This window comes from Triticum urartu, chromosome 2A (assembly GCF_056163025.1).
Source record: "Triticum urartu cultivar PI428250 chromosome 2A, HENAU_Tu73, whole genome shotgun sequence".
Lineage (NCBI taxonomy): Eukaryota > Viridiplantae > Streptophyta > Magnoliopsida > Poales > Poaceae > Triticum > Triticum urartu.
The window spans coordinates 334,093,969-334,108,896 of NC_141874.1; positions in this window are offsets into that span (position 1 = coordinate 334,093,969).

Sequence of the window (14,928 nt, forward strand, 5' to 3'; positions counted from 1 at the left end):
GTCTGTTTCCTGCGAGCAAACGAAGAACAAGCAAGAAACTGAGATTGCAATCTGGATATTGCGAATATAAGATGAAAGCTTTATTGATCAAGGTGGGGTTCTGTGACGTCTTGGTCTGGTCGTTGGACACAAACGAAGTACGAGAAGTTGCAGCTATGGCGAACTTTTAATCTAAACAAAACCCAAAGTCTAAACGACGCCCTAAGGGCTGTATATATGGAGGAAGAGAGGGGAATTTCGTGGCCCTTGAGGGTGGGGTCCGAAACCAACCCTAACTCTTGTTTCCCCACACATACGGACTCTAAAAATAGCCTATACTTAAGTATTTCGAAATTACATGGGCCTGGCCCATTAATAAGGTGACGCAGCACCTAGAATAGCCTATGGACGAATATTATGAAGTGGCATCTTGTATATTTCGTCCATGGCTTCATGCACTCCTTATGGCGGCTTCAAAGTCCTGAAATCATCACTTGTAACTCCGTTCTTGATCCCCTTGCGCATGCCATCAACTTCATGCGTGTTCTTGCTCCAATGTTCATCCTTCTCCAAGCTAGGCCCTTCATTTGAAAGCAAAACAAATGTATCCAATTTAGGCAGCATCATAATCTCATGAACATTAGAATCATTACCAAGAAACGAAAGTACCTGGTAATTTAATTGGCGTGCGCGAGCTCTAGTAATTGGTCCAGTATATGTAACAGTAGGGGCTGTGGGTGTAACAATGGTATTGATGTCCTCATCAGGAATGGGATATAATCTACAATGCTCAGACCACCAAACACATGCAAAACTAGTGAATGCACAAACAGCAGCAGGAACACGTCTCTCCTCGGGATATTGTAAACATGTAAATCGTTGTTCAGTTTCTAACTCCCAAGTAAGATATATATCAGGAACATATCTACCTCAAATGGTGGAATATTCAATTTTAGTTTAGGGAGATGGTCATGATCTCGTACCTGAGGGTGAGCCCTACCATTGCCATTATTTGCATGTGGACGACCTGATGGTTGCTGTGCTGGTGGTGGCACGTAGTTCTGATTTTGATCAACCTCATCCTCGTAATCGCCAGCAAAATCATCCTCCTCCGCATCAGCAGCAGGAGCCACAGAAGTAGCAACAGCAGCACCAACAGTTTGGCCAGGTGCAAGAGGGAGACGGCTCGCTCGGCGGAGGGCTGTTTCACGATGTGTAGGTAGTCGTCGTTCTTGTTGTTGTAGAGGTGCGTTAGGTGCAGCCGGTGGTGGTGGTGGAAGACGTGCGAGCAATTCATTAAACCTGTCATCGAGCTTTGTTTCGAACGTCTTCTCCATGTCATCTATCTTCTCCATGGCCTCTTCAAATCTGTTTAGCACATCCTGCACCTGTCCATTCATCATTTGCTGAAATTTATCATGCAACTCCTGATTCGTCATGTTCTCCCAGTCAGTCTCATCGGCTTGTGATCTTGCCATGGTTAGCAACAATAGAAAACACACAAGAATATGATCCTACAGAATACTAACAAGAGGTGGTGGTGGCGGGTGTCACAAATCCGTCAAGCAAATCTCAAATTCTCACCAGTTCTTACCCAGCAGCAGGCGGTGATCGGCAACCGTTGTAGTCAAAACTCTCAAAAGCTTGGATAGAGCGATTGCCAGGGAGAGTCAAACGCACTACGTAGAGGTATGTGGAGCTGGGAAGGCTTATAGTATGGTAGCAAAAAGGGTCAGCAATAATCAATTCAGAGATGCAAAGTTGAATAAACGCTCAACGACGGTACTGTGCTGGTCCTAGGCTAGACCGTGCTAGAGACGCGAGCCTAGAACACTAACAAAATCACAGCGCTGCACGTAAATAAGGGAAAAGCACACTCTGGAACTTTTTTTTTCGCTTTTTTTTTGCGCTCCTCTTTTTTTTTGCGCTCTTTTTTTTTTGCGAAAAATTACTATAATGGCGAGTGTCTCAAAACTCTTCCCTCGTCAAACTGATAGGATGGGCACGAAAATTTTTTATTTCACTTTTTTTTTCGGAAATCAGGGCAGCGACGATGAAAAAGTGCGACAAAAAATCACTATGATGGCACGTGGCTCAAAAGACTCAGAAAAGCCTAAAAATAGGATAGGGAAAAAAAAATTTTGCCCGAGAAAATTTTGGCCTAAAAACTGCCCGGGGGTCTCCAGACTCTTATTTTTTTCCGAGACCTACGCAGGCAAGGAAACACGAATCGGAATTGAGATTGATCTCAGAAACAAACCTAATATGAGAGAACTCGGATTGGTGGTGGATATATGGTTGTGGTATATGGCAGCGGTGGTGGTATATGGTAGCGGTGGTGGTATATGGATAGAGATTGATGGTGGTATATGGATACGGATTGGTAGTGGTATATGGATAAGGATTCAGAGCGGTGGCGGATAAGCAAAAGTGGTAGATGGGCGATGATGATGGTGCGGCGGCGGCGTGACAACTTATGACCAGAACTCGAAACTCTAAAAGACTAGACTCTAAGACCAGCAACTTGACACGACGATGCAACCGCAAATTCAACAAAGCAAAAACCCTAAAAAGATTATGCAAAGGCTCAGATTGGTTCGGATATGATGAACTAACCCTAATTTTTTTTGTGGCTTTTTCGTGGACTGTAGGTATGAAGAACAGACTCGATCTAATCTACGAAAAACTGTAAAATCTCACCGAGCAACCTGGAAATCTGATACCACTTGATATAGGCAAGGGTCCCGATCTTTCGATGAGATGGTGGCTATCGTTTTCTGTGGGAGTCGACCTTGACGATCCGACTACGAACGTGCGAGACGTCGCGCCTTAGCAATCGCTAAACCAACTTCCGAGGGTTATTGACCACGCCGGAGCACGATCAACCTGACCACGAGGGTCTGTTTCCTGCGAGCAAACGAAGAACAAGCAAGAAACTGAGATTGCAATCTGGATATTGCGAATATAAGATGAAAGCTTTATTGATCAAGGTGGGGTTCTGTGACGTCTTGGTCTGGTCGTTGGACACAAACGAAGTACGAGAAGTTGCAGCTATGGCGAACTTTTAATCTAAACAAAACCCAAAGTCTAAACGACGCCCTAAGGGCTGTATATATGGAGGAAGAGAGGGGAATTTCGTGGCCCTTGAGGGTGGGGTCCGAAACCAACCCTAACTCTTGTTTCCCCACACATACGGACTCTAAAAATAGCCTATACTTAAGTATTTTGAAATTACATGGGCCTGGCCCATTAATAAGGTGACGCAGCACCTAGAATAGCCTATGGACGAATATTATGAAGTGGCATCTTGTATATTTCGTCCATGGCTTCATGCACTCCTTATGGCGGCTTCAAAGTCCTGAAATCATCACTTGTAACTCCGTTCTTGATCCCCTTGCGCATGCCATCAACTTCATGCGTGTTCTTGCTCCAATGTTCATCCTTCTCCAAGCTAGGCCCTTCATTTGAAAGCAAAACAAATGTATCCAATTTAGGCAGCATCATAATCTCATGAACATTAGAATCATTACCAAGAAACGAAAGTACCTGGTAATTTAATTGGCGTGCGCGAGCTCTAGTAATTGGTCCAGTATATGTAACAGTAGGGGCTGTGGGTGTAACAATGGTATTGATGTCCTCATCACAGACACAAGATAGCAAAACACCCTATGGGCCACTGAACTAATCCTGGTAGATCAAAAACAGCCTTGGTGTATTGGGAGAAGATTTGTGCCACGTCGATTGTGGGTCGCTGATCTGTGCTAGGATTCGTAAACTCGTTTCTGTATATCGCCTTTTCCCCTCGTATAGCGCTCCCAATATAACCATAATGTGTTTGTAAATGGTGAAACGATATACCTGTTCATCAATGCCCTGTGATTTTGGGTCGCCATGTACATACCACAGACAATTAGGAGATTTTTCTTTTGAGAAGCCAGAGAATTAGGTGTTTTGTTTGTTTGAGATCAAGGAGATTTTTCCTTTGAGAAACCAGAGAATTTGGAGAGTTTTTTTTTTGCTGGATGGGTATTAGCGAAATCACTAGTTACCGGGTAACCCTAACAAATGTCACTCCCCACCTTCTCAGGTGCCAACAAGTGGGGCACTGCATGTGCGTCACTTGTCGCAACCTGGTGTTTTTTTTCCGTAGATTCGTTTATTTAAAATGTTTTATCTCCTGAACTGTGCGTCCAAATACTGAACCATTTTCATTGTTGGATTTCTCACGTCGAGATCTTCAAAACTAGATCTCATGCTAATAGGTGTCGATGAACTTTTTTCATGAAAAAAATCAAAAACCAAAAAGAGTAAGAAAAAAAATTAGGTCGAGCTTCCCACGGAAGCAAATATGTGTTTTCTCACATAAGTGTGCTTTTCCTTTCAAGCATATCCGTGTTTTTCCTTTTTTGAGAAGCACAACTTAAATCTGTGCTTTCATTAGTAAATTTGTGCTTATCGTGGAAGCACAAGTTGTGCTTCTCGCTGTTAGAAGAGAGAGAGGGATTGGTGGAATAGTTCGTTGTATTGCTTGAGCCTGATGGGCATGTATATAGGAGTACATGATCATCTTGAAGTAAAAGGCAAGGTAGAATAATATCCTACTCTATCCTAGCTTTCCTAATAATCACGATACTCAACATCCCCCTGCAGTCAGAACGGTAGCGACGCAGATGGTGAGACTGGTGAAGAATCCGAAGGCACCCGACGGACACTCCCCCACAATCGTAACGGTCGATGCATCGCGAAGTCGTGGCTGGAGTGGAAACCGACGAGGTTGCTCAAGCAAGGCGGTAGCCCTTTGTGCCGTTTGTCGAGGTAGCCGAGAGCGTAGGTGGTGGAGCCGTGCTTGAGGTAACCGTGCGAATAATGCCGTGGTCGATGTCGAGCCGGGGTAGCCAGTGTCGAGGAAGTCGCCGTGGAGCCGCAGGCGCGAGGAGGCGTCGAGTTAGTCATGGGCGCAATGGTGCCGAAGTAGTGGTGCGCCGAGAAGAAGACGTTGTTGACGACGCGTCGCGGGGGGTTTTCCAAGCCCGAGGACACATCGTGGACGAAGGCACGCATCGGTGTTGCCAGCATCGGGCATGCGTAGACGAACGAAGACGAAGTTGACAAAGCGCCGCTCCAGGCTTGCCAGGCCCGGGGATACATCGTGGACGAAGGCACGCATCGGTGTTGCCAGCACCGGGCATGCGTAGAAGGGGACCTACACGAGCTGTACGCCATGTCAAAGAAGTCGGAGAGGCCAGCAGAGACGAATCGATGACGGTTGCGACGCCAATAGGTGCGGGGCCGATGTCGCCCGCGGTTGTCAGAGTAGACGAAGTGGTCGAGGTAGATGACGGCGACGGGCTGGTGCTGGATGAAGACGAAGGAGGTGGACGGGCGGCAGCTACGGGGGTAGCGGCGGCTAGATTAGGAGCGCGGCGGCGGTGCTCGAAGTAGGCGAAGAACCCTGACAGCGCGTGACGAAGACCGGCGCGGACAGTGGCGTTCCCACTCCAAGGAAGACGGCGCGGCGCATACCACGGGAGGTCGACGCATGGTGACGACGGAGTGGACCGTGGGCCGCGGCGCTACGGCCCGAAGGGGCGACGCAGTGGCGTCGGGCAGGGGGGCGACGCGCGTGAAAGCCTCGGGGCAGCGGCGGGGACCGTGAGCCGCAGCGCTACAGCCCGAAGGGGCGGCGAAGTGCCGAAACCCGGGGTCGGTGCAACCACGGGAACAGTCTCGCGACGGCGGCATGGACCGCATGCCACGCTCGCTACGGCCTGACGGGGTGATGCAGCGGCGGCTTGTGGGTCGGTGCAACCACGTGGACGACCTGGATCGGACGGCATCGGGGCGGCTGTGGACCGCGGGCCGCGGCACTGCGCCCTGAAGGGGCGATGTAGCGGTGACGCGGGTCGGTGCAACCGAGAGAAGAACCACGGGGCGGCGGCGCTGCGGCCCGACGGGGCGACGCAATGGCAGCCCAATGCTCGATTGGTGGAGGGGCGCGCTGAACCCGGGAACGATCTTCACGGGACCTGCGGAGGCGCGCACCACCGACTGGCCAGGTCGGTCGTGCGACGTAGATGGGGCGGATCACGGCGGCGAGCGGGTGATCAAGCCGATCGCGCGCGAGGTCGGGGATGCCGCTCGGTGGAGGCAGAGTCCGAGATGAAGCCGACGATGACAGACGGCATGGGAAGTCGGGCGCTCGAGCGCGTCAGCGCCAACACCCAGGATGCCAAAGCAACACCGACGCCCGGGCAGCGAGGCCCGAGCGACCAATGGAGCAGCGGCGCCTGAGCAGAGACAACCGACGAGTCTGACGCAGTCGGCCCGATGCAGCCGGGGACGAGGCCGGCGAGGCCGTTCGCATGGCCTCCATGCAGACGCGGCGGATGCGGGTGGCGTGGATCGATGGGCGGGTCGGCGCACAAACGATGGCTATGATGGGCTGCTGTATGGCGCGAGGCCACCGGGCCGGGGCGATGCAGGTGTCCCGATCGTGGGCGGGCCAGCGCACGGACAACGGCCGTGACGGGCCGCCTGTTGCGCGAGGCCGCCGGGTCGGTGAAGAAGCCAGCCGGTCGCGTCGGTGTCGGTGTTGGAGTAGAGGCACGTGGGTGTCGACGGTAGCGGCGGGCGACGCAAACCGATCAAGTATAGATCGGAAAACCAAAAAGAAAACGCTGATCAAAACGACCGGCAAGAGAGCGAAAAAATCCAGAGTAAGGGCTCGGGAAAAAGACTCTCTGGGGTAGCCGGTCAACATGACCGACGGACGAACCATAGGTATGAGCAACGCGGCACCCGGCGGTGGTCATGGAGGCCGATCGCCCCGGGGGCGGCACGCGGGTGCGTAAGCGGCGGTGGTTAGGGTTTTGGATCGAGGTTAGGCCGATACCATGTTATGCTAGAGAGCACATGGTGCTCTGATACCATGTTAGAAGGGAGAGAGAGGAATTGGTGGAATAGGTCGTTGTATTGCTTGCGTCTGATGGGCATATATATAGGAGTACATAATCATCTTGGAGTACAAGGCAAGGTAGAATAATATCCTACTCTATCCTAGCTTTTCTAATAATCACGATACTCAACACTCGCGAGTGTGGAAGTAAATATGTGCCTCCACAAGAAGCAGAACTATGCTTTCTAGTGAGGCACAAACTGTGTTTTTCTTTATTTTGGAAGGACAATTGTGCTTAGCACATGGTGTGCCTCTTGCAGAAAAGCACTATTCTCGAAGAACCACCCTCCTCGCCCCTCCAAAAAAATCCTCCAAAACTTAGGGAAAACCAAGCAAAAATCGAAAAGCCAAAAAAAATCTAAAACCCAAAAACACATATTTAAAAAAAGAAATCCAAAGGGAGCGCCCATCACGCAACATGGGGCGGTGTTCTGGGCACATTACTTGAGCGCTCGCATGCCAAGAAAGTAACCCTTGCGGGAGCCCCACAAGGGGTAAGGGCATCTCCAACATAGACCCTCAAACTGTCCGCAACCTTCCAGGCCGCGCGGTCCAGACGTGTGTTCCTATCAAACGCGGTCATGTATCCATTCGCTGACTAGTCTGGACATCTTTTTTCTGCAAATCGAAAGCAAACTGGGGGTGGAGGGGCTTTGCGGTAATCCGGATCGCCGCCACGTAAGACTCTGACACCCCAGACCCATCGATCACTACTAGGGAAAACCCTAGTAGTAGCGCTTGTTTTTGAGCTAGCAGTAGCGCTTGTACCAGCACTACCACTAAGGCGCTACAACTATACCTAGTTAGCAGTAGTGCTTCTTCTAAAAAGCGCTGCTGATAGTACTAAGTAGCAGTAGCGCTTCTTTTAAAAAGCGCCGCTGCTAACTTTTCCTGTATTTTTAAAAATACAGCTTATTTTCGTTGTGGTTTTATATACAGTACTTTCATCACATGATTTTATGACCATGATTAGTTATTATATATAACAGTGGGTGAAATGAACGTGGAGTAGATTCAAGTGGAGGCAACATGTGAAGCATGTCGAAAGTACTACTAATCCAAACTTGATCTAGTTTGCATTAGTAGTACTTTTGATGTGCGCCACATGTTGCCTCCACTTGAATCTAATCCATGTTCATTTCACCTACTGATATATATATATAATAACTCATCATGCTCATATAACAACTTAGCATCATGCATCATCGATCATAATAATAAATAACTCATCATTGGTATCATAATAACAAGTCATACTCATCATCATCGATCATACAACTTATACCGATACCACATGATCATCATAGTCATCTAACCAATCATACTTAGTTGTTCTTAGCACATAATTATGATAGAGGCGAAGGTGTCCCGATGTTTCGATGAGATGGTGGCTATCGTTTTCTGTGGGAGTCGACCTTGACGATCCGACTACGAACGTGCGAGACGTCGCGCCTTAGCAATCGCTAAACCAACTTCCGAGGGTTATTGACCACGCCGGAGCATGATCAACCTGACCACGAGGGCCTGTTTCATACGAGCAAACAAAGAATAAGCAAGAAACTAAGATTGCAATCTGGATATTGCGAATATAAGAGGAAAGCTTTATTGATGAAGGTGGGGTTCTGTGACGCATTGGTCTGGTCGTTGAACACAAACGAAGTACGCGAAGTTGCAGCTATGGCGAACTTTTGATCTAAACAAAACCCAAAGTCTAAACGACGCCCTAAGGGCTGTATATATGGAGGAAGAGGAGAGAATTTCGTGGCCCTTGAGGGAGGGGTCCGAAACCAACCCTAACTCTTGTTTCCCCACACATACGGACTCTAAAAACAGATATACTTAAGTATTTCGAAATTACATGGGCCTGGCCCAATAATAAGGTGACGCGGCACCTAGAATAGCCTATGGACGAATAATATGAAGTGGCATCTTGTATATTTCGTCCAAGGCCTCATGCACTCATTATGGTGGCTTCAAAGTCCTGTAATCATCACTTGTAACTCTGTTCTTGTTCCCCTTGCGCATGCCAACATCTCCATGCTTGAACTTGCTCCAAGGTTCATCTTTCTTGTCCATGGTAGGCCCTTCATTTGTAAGCAAAACAAATGTATCCAATTTAGGCAGCATCATATTCTCATGAATATTGGAATCGTTACCAAGAAACGAAAGTACCTGATAATTCAATTGGCGTGCGCGAGCTCTAGTAATTGGTCCAGTATGTATAGCAGCAGGGGCTGTGGGTGTAACAATGGTATTGATGTCCTCATCATCCTCCCCTTCTTGAAATGAAGTCGTCCTCGACGGAAGCTCACCTTCCTCACCCAAATAAGGCTTCAAATCTGCAATGTTAAAAATGGGACTAACCCCAAAATCTGCAGGCAGCTCAAGTTTATATGCATTATCATTTATTTTCTCTAACACCTTAAATGGACCATCAGCACGTGGCATTAGCTTTGATTTGCGCAAATTAGGAAACCTATCCTTACGCAAATGTAACCAAACAAGATCTCCAGGTGCAAAGACAACATGTTTCCTACCCTTATCTCCAGCAAGTTTATATTTAGCATTCATACACTCAATGTTTTCCTTAGTTAACTCATGCATTTTTAAAATCAATTCAGCACGTTCTTTAGCATCAAAATTAACCTTCTCCGAAGATGGAAGAGGCAACAAATCAATGGGTGCACGAGGTAGGAAACCATACACAATTTCAAAAGGGCATATCTTAGTAGTAGAATGCAACGAACGATTATAAGCAAATTCAATATGAGGCAAGCATTCTTCCCACATTTTCTTATTATTCTTCAAAACAGCCCTAAGCATAGTAGACAATGTTCTATTGACTACTTTAGTTTGTCCATCAGTTTGGGGGTGACAAGTAGTACTAAAAAGCAATTTAGTCCCCAACTTAGCCCATAAACATCTTCAAAAGAGGCTAAGAAATTTAGTATCACGGTCTGAAACAATAGTATTTGGCACACCATGCAAGCGAATAATTTCACAAAAGAACAAATCAGCAACATTAACAGCATCATCGCTTTTATGACATGGTATAAAGTGTGCCATTTTCGAGAATCTATCCACGACAACAAATATGCTATCCCTCCCCTTCTTTGTTCGAGGTAAACCTAAAACAAAGTCCACAGATATATCCTCCCAAGGAACACTAGGCACAGGCAAAGGCATATATAAACGTGCGAGACGTGCGAGACGTCGCGCCTTAGCAATCGCTAAACCAACTTCCGAGGGGTTATTGACCACGCCGGAGCACGATCAACCTGACCACGAGGGCCTGTTTCCTGCGAGCAAACGAAGAACAAGCAAGAAACTGAGATTGCAATCTGGATATTGCGAATATAAGATGAAAGCTTTATTGATCAAGGTGGGGTTCTGTGACGTCTTGGTCTGGTCGTTGGACACAAACGAAGTACGCGAAGTTGCAGCTATGGCGAACTTTTAATCTAAACAAAACCCCCAGGAAAAAGCTACTAGATGGATCTACTTACATAGGAGCAAGGGGTGGCGGCCACGGAGGTGGGAGGACGTCCCAAGGCAGCCTAAAACTAACCCTAGGTCGTACAAGGCTCATGGGCCCAAGTGGAGGTGATGCAACACCTTTGGGCTTGTAGTTTGACTCGGATTCTGCTGCAACGTCAGATTGTTTCGTCCGTAACTCAACGCTCCGGACGAATTTGAAGGTGAATCCAATTGTGTTGGAAAGAGCACGAAATCTAGTGTCCAACAAAAAAAGAATCACCCAATTCGGAGTCCGTATGAAAAAGTTGTTGGCGTTTTGAGTCAGGTATGTCTGTGCAGTCCGAATCTGAATCCAGAACGTGAGAGACTTGGACTCTATCTTCTCTTGGCCCAAAAGTGACGTGAGAGGACTTTTTGAACACAACCTAAACTTCTCCTTTTCCCTTATCTTCATATGTGGATTGTACAAATGTCCCATACACCTACAATTAGACAAAACACAAAAGTGTGTGAAGTATTTTTGTTCTGGATAACATAAATAGATTATTGAATAGTTTGCATTAGAAATCACCTGACAAATATGCATGTATGCAATATTTTTGGTCGTATCCAAGGTAGTCATGTCCTCATCATCCTCCCCTTTTTGAAAACAAAGCCGTCCTCGGCGTTGCTTAATCTGAAATGTGGCTAACAAAAGAGACAAGGTGTACATGTGGTATATGTATATGTCATCCAGTTTAACTTCCCTTGATTTTTGCACATATGTCACATGTATACATGAGTAACTTTCATTGTTCATAAAATCTACAGCCATAAAATTATCACAAGAAGTAGAAGGCATGAAAATATTGCAACTCAGTTTGCACATATAAGTGAAGCTCTTATTCACTTCAAAAGATTGGCAATGTTCATCATTAAACCATCCTAACTTCGATGAATAAACCTTACTTGCATCAAATTTACATGCTACAACATGCTTAAATAAGCAAACATGCAATATGTCATTGGACACAGAATCATCATCAAGATTAGAGGTCATATCAAAATGATTAAACATTGGTTCTTTTGCATCAACAGTTAATTCAATGGGTGCACTCAAAATTGTTGATATTTCAGTTGTTTGATCACATGACGCATTCATGACAGTAACAAGAGTCTCTAAAATAGGTGGTGTGCTCAAATCAACAGGTAACTCAACACATGATGCATTCAAGTTAACTAGGCATGCTTCATTCTCATGTGAAGTTATATCATCAAGACCTTTACTGTTACCTCGCAGAGATGTAGCTGATGTAGGTACGGACGTTGACAATGTACCATACTCTTGAGATGATATCACGCTCACAATCCGAGGTGGGGCTGCTCTAGTAGGTGCAATAGTGGAGTAACCAACCGGCGGTGGTGAGCATGAACTGGAATAGTAGTTGTTGTAGTCACCTAATGCATCCTCCTGTATTTGTCTCTCAAAGGTACAAGCACGGACATACATACCAGTAATGCAACGAGGAATATACTGAAATCTTGCCTGAATATCATGGTTCAAACCACCAAAAAATCTATTCATTGTATCATCCTCAGATTCTTCTATGTCACAATGATGCATATAAGATTTGAACTCTTGGTAGTAAGCATGAACAGTGTTACTGCCTTGTTTTAATTGCTCTAATTTGCGACGCAATTCACGACGATAGTAAGGAGGAAAAAATTGTTGTCTCATTACAGCTTTCAAAACTTTCCAAGTTGTGGGTTGGTTATCAATGTGTTTCTTACAATGTACACTCCACCAAACAGAAGCAAAACCAGTAAATGCTCTAATGGTAGCTCGTACTCTCTCAAGTTCAGAAAAATCATGGTGACTAAAAACTTGTTCCACTTCAAGCTCCCAAGCTAGATAAATAGCAGGATTAAATCTACCCTCAAATGATGGTAAAGAGATAACCTGACCATATGCTTGTGTGTGTTGTCCCAACTCTCGTGATGGTGAAGATGTGTCCGTCGTCCAAGAACTTCTATCTCTGGAACCTGTCATGATTAGTAGAAACAAGAACCAAAATTCGAGAATAATGTTCCTATGAACTACTAGGATGTGGTTGTAAAGTGCTCACAGTAAAGCAAATATCAATATCTTACAAGTTCTTACCATGCGGCAGGTGGTGACAGGCAACCAGCAGTGTCAAATAACTCCGAAGATTGTGTAAAACGATTGCCAGGGGAACATACGTATACACGGTGTAGAAAAATGTGGAGCTGGGTTGGCTATATATGGTAGCAAAAGATTAGCAATAATCAATTCAGAGATGCAATGTTGAATAAACGCTCAACGACGATACTGTGCTGGTCCTAGGCTAGACCGAACTAGAGACGCGAGCCTAGAACACTAATGAGGTCACGTCGTAGCACAACTAGCATCAATGAAGGATACTAAGTAGCTCTGGACAGCAAGATATAAGTGAAGATCACAACGGCAGTGAAGATAATGAGGTGAAACAACAGCCAAGCAGGATATATCAACAACTTTGTCTCCAACTTTCCTCTGAAAAAGTTTGTGCCGATTTTTTTGTTTTTTTTCTTCTCTCTTTTTTTTCCTCACACTTTTTTTTCTTTCTCTCCTTTTTTTTCTCTGACTTTTTTTCTCCTTTTTTTTCTCTCTTTTTTTTTCTCTCTTTTTTTCTCCATCTTTCCAAAACAAACTAGATAAGATGCAAATTGGATCAAGTGAAGATGTGAACGATCTCAACTATTATTATGACAATGAATGGTGGGTAGCATGTGGTGGAAATTGATGGATGGGTGGTGGACAGCGGAAGAGATAATGATGCAGCGGTGGCGTGACTAATGTGAACAGAACTCGAAACTCTAAACGAACTAGACACTAAGACCAGCAACTCGACACGACGATGCAACCGATAATTCAACTATGCAAGCAATGAAAAGAAAATTGTAAAGGCTCAGACTGGCTTGGACCAAGGATGAATAGATCTAACTCTTTTTTGTGGATTTTTCTTGGACAATAGGTAAGAAAATAAATCTAATCTAGGAAAACTGGAAATTCTCACCGAGCAACCTGAAAACTGATACCACTTGATAGAGGCAAAGGTGTCCCGATGTTTCGATGAGATGGTGGCTATCGTTTTCTGTGTGAGTCGACCTTGACGATCCGACTACGAACGTGCGAGACGTCGCGCCTTAGCAATCGCTAAACCAACTTCCGAGGGGTTATTGACCACGCCGGAGCACGATCAACCTGACCACGAGGGCCTGTTTCCTGCGAGCAAACGAAGAACAAGCAAGAAACTGAGATTGCAATCTGGATATTGCGAATATAAGATGAAAGCTTTATTGATCAAGGTGGGGTTCTGTGACGTCTTGGTCTGGTCGTTGGACACAAACGAAGTACGCGAAGTTGCAGCTATGGCGAACTTTTAATCAATACCATTGTTACACCCACAGCCCCTACTGTTACATATATAGCTGCAACTTCGCATACTTCGTTTGTGTCCAACGACCAGACCAAGACGTCACAGAACCCCACCTTGATCAATAAAGCTTTCATCTTATATTCGCAATATCCAGATTGCAATCTTAGTTTCTTGCTTGTTCTTCGTTTGCTCGCAGGAAACAGGCCCTCGTGGTCAGGTTGATCGTGCTCCGGCGTGGTCAATAACCCCTCGGAAGTTGGTTTAGCGATTGCTAAGGCGCGACGTCTCGCACGTTCGTAGTCGGATCGTCAAGGTCGACTCCCACAGAAAACGATAGCCACCATCTCATCGAAACATCGGGACACCTTTGCCTCTATCAAGTGGTATCAGATTTCCAGGTTGCTCGGTGAGATTTTTACAGTTTTTCGTAGATTAGATCGAGTCTGTTCTTCATACCTACAGTCCACGAAAAAGCCACAAAAAAAATTAGGGTTAGTTCATCATATCCGAACCAATCTGAGCCTTTGCATAATCTTTTTAGGGTTTTTGCTTTGTTGAATTTGCGGTTGCATCGTCGTGTCAAGTTGCTGGTCTTAGAGTTTAGTCTTTTAGAGTTTCGAGTTCTGGTCATAAGTTGTCACGCCGCCGCCGCACCATCATCATCGCCCATCTACCACCATTGCTTATCCGCCACCGTTCTGAATCCGTATCCATATACCACCACCAATCCGTATCCATATACCACCACCAATCTGTATCCATATACCACCACCAATCTGTAACCATATATCCACCACCAATCCGAGTTCTTCTCATATTAGGTTTGTTCTTGAGATCAATCTCAATTCCGATTCGTGTTTCCTTGCCTGCGTAGGTCTCGGGAAAAAAGAGTCTGGAGACCCCCGGGCAGTTTTTAGGCCAAAATTTTCACGGGCAAAAATATTTTTTCCCTATCCTATTTTTAGGCTTTTCTGAGTCTTTTGAGCCACGTGCCATCATAGTGATTTTTTGTCGCACTTTTTCGTCGTCGCTGCCCTGATTTCCGAAAAAAAAAGTGAAAAAAAAAATTTCGTGCCCATCTTATCAGTTTGACGAGGG